We start from the raw sequence: 2,841 nt of genomic DNA, 5'->3' as shown, positions 1-2,841 counted from the left end.
GGTGTGGTTGCCTTCATATCTTCCTTTCTGCCATGGACCTTGATGTAACAGGGAGTGGACTGAAGGCAACTGTGAGTTTTTTGGTAAGAAGCATTCTTGTTCAGATCAGGAAATTCCAGAAAGAGTCCCTCCTTGTTTGGTAAGTTTACTTGGCATTGATGCACTTGGTAACGGCTTTGGTACCTTCGGACGCAGCATGTGTGGCCAGCTGTCCAGGAAGCAGCAAGAGCACGGCCACCTGAATCTCCCCAGAGGTGATGGTCTGGCATTTGTTATAAGGGGCAAGGTGAGAAGCCTCACCTGCAGTGTGTTTGAAGATGTTGTTGATGAAGGAGCTCATGATGGCTTTGCAGGAGATGCGGTGTCGGGGTGGACCTGCTTCAGCACCTTGCACACGTACACGGAGGAGCTCTCCTTATGGCTGCGCTTGTGCTTCTTGCCATCCTTTTTCTGGGCCTTGGTCACAGCCTTCCTCGAGTCCTTCTTAGCAGCAGGAGCAGACTTTGCTGGCTCACTCATGAAGAAGAGAAAAATGAATTACTTCAGAGGCACTGAGAAGAAAATAAAATCAAATATCTCATTTTTGATATTGATAATGGATACCATGTTTATGTGGGTAAATATGAAAAGTAAGAATAAATGTTTTCTTTAAATGTTAACAGCAGTCCCAAAGCATTAGAGGCAGTAAAGCATGGACTCTGGAGCCACAATTATTAGCTTCTATTTTCTTCTAGATGAATATATTAGAAAACCCAGAATTATGTTTTTCAGATCCCTTGTAATTGGGACTCTGGATTTCAACAATTTTCTGGAAAACTGATACACCTATGAGTGATTTAGAAGGCAGAATGAAGGCGGATGTCAGCTTCCTGCTGCTGTTGTATCTAGCAGCCCAGAAATATTAACATTTATGAGCTGTTGCCGAGGTTTACATTTTAACATTTTTTCTAAAGTAATCTATGTATACCAAATCAATTCATTCAACATTTATTTGCATAGAGTTAATTTCTTTTCTCTTTTGGTTACAGCTTTCAAAGTTTATAGTAAATACTTTGTGCCCATTTAAAAAAAATCTAGAAGAGTTTGTCGGTTCTATATTTGCTTTACTGTTTATTTTCTTGCCATTTATTATTTTGTGGTCTCTTTCACTAGGTGTTGAGGAAGAAGGCCTTGTAATCTCATTATTGAATGCACCTGTCACATGGGAGCATTCAGCTTTTACAGGTGGCATTGAGTGCCTTAGAAAATAAATCATTCACGTGGCAATCACAGTTCTTAGCTCCTCAGTGCATTTATAGCAGCTACCAAACCCGAAGAATGAGCTCCATTCTGCCCTCCCCCATTTTTAATAGACAACAGGAAAGTGAATACAGAGGATTTATCTACATTAGCTACAGTGAGAGACACTAGCGGTCTGAGATACTCAAATATTACCTAAATTGTCAGGCTTGATAAAATCCTTTAGTATTCATATACGTCTCCCCATTTTGATAGCATTTTGTTCCCTTGTACAAACATCTGCCCAGATCTTCCTCCAAGCCAGTTAGAGCGTGGATTCCACTAACTACTTGCCGATTACTCTTTCTTTCCATTGCTTGTTGCTTTTCGCAGATAACGGTGGGAACGGGGTCAGAAGGATGATGACTTGTAAGTGGTAAAGATGCTTGTTAAGTTCTGGAATCTCTTCTCCATTTGACTGAAACTCACTTGTGTTCTTGGCTCAGTTCGCCCACCTCGTAACTAACAATGACTTAGAAGTTTCTCCTCGCCGAGTTTGATTTTCTTAAAGTCTCCTCAAATTGATAAAAGAATATTTCCAAATTCTCAGTCCAAACAATCTGTTAGTGTGAATAATAAATTTCTACCTTATAGCCCCTCTAGACTTATTTCTTATGGTAACTATTAGACAATATATATTTTTCTCACCAGCATTCAAAAGTGTGTAAAATATAATATGACTATGAAAATGACTTTTTAATCTCTCAGCATGAATGAACATTTTCTTTCCTGAATGCTTTTTATTACCTGCTTAAATTAGGTTGTGACATACAATGTAATTTGGATATAGACATAGAAGAGGTTAATAATCATGATTTACAGGATGGACAAAGTTTAAAATGAAAGAACAACCAAATTTTGTAACTCGCAAATACGTCACCAAACAATATGGTATAGTTATTTTTTTCTAAAGAACTACTTCCAAGAATTTTTGGATTAACATAAGGAAGTCTCATGAATAAAGGCAAAGAGGTGCTTTGTGATCCAGAGCAGAACCATGAGGCATGGTGCCCTTGTATATGAATTCTCTTTATTAAAGTCCTCTTTTTTTCAATGTCAGCCCTTGGAATTGAATAACACTGAGGATTTTGTATATAGAGATCAGATATTTCATGAACTCAAGGACCTGACTAATCATTTGTGAATACTAATAATCCTGTAAAAAATAATAGAAATAAATTCTCACAGAGGAGCAGAAAACAGATCTAACTGTGGGTTTTTAAGAACAAAGACTGAAATATTCGATTATGTTTGGAAAGAATCATTGCTTGAAATCTCATATTAAGATGTGTTCATTCAGGTGCCAAGAATGATACCTTGATGGATTTTAGTACAAAGGAGAAATAAGGAGAGGAAGGTATAGTACTACATATGTTACCAAACTCATTTCACCTGTAAAGGGAAGAATATTGATACCATTCATCTCACTTATTTGGGAGTCTGACTTAAGAAAAATTCAAGTTCATTGACATCAACTGTAAAGATGACAGGATTGTACTGAGAACAGAAGGAAAAGGGAACAGGAAAATGATAAATGTAACTTCATTAAGGAAATTTAAAAAC

The 2,841-nt window shown here is 37.4% G+C and overlaps 1 pseudogene; it reads right to left on the bottom strand.

The window, feature by feature from the left end:
* Window positions 1-145: 145 nt before the first annotated feature.
* LOC100962388 lies at window positions 146-519 on the bottom strand (annotated as a pseudogene).
* Between the last annotated feature and the right edge of the window lie 2,322 nt (window positions 520-2,841).

The sequence above is a fragment of the Otolemur garnettii genome, unplaced genomic scaffold (assembly GCF_000181295.1).
Source record: "Otolemur garnettii isolate 467f Iridium unplaced genomic scaffold, OtoGar3 scaffold00100, whole genome shotgun sequence".
Taxonomy (NCBI): domain Eukaryota; kingdom Metazoa; phylum Chordata; class Mammalia; order Primates; family Galagidae; genus Otolemur; species Otolemur garnettii.
The sequence above is the reverse complement of the archived record's forward strand: the minus strand, read 5'-3'. Positions and strand labels throughout refer to the sequence as shown.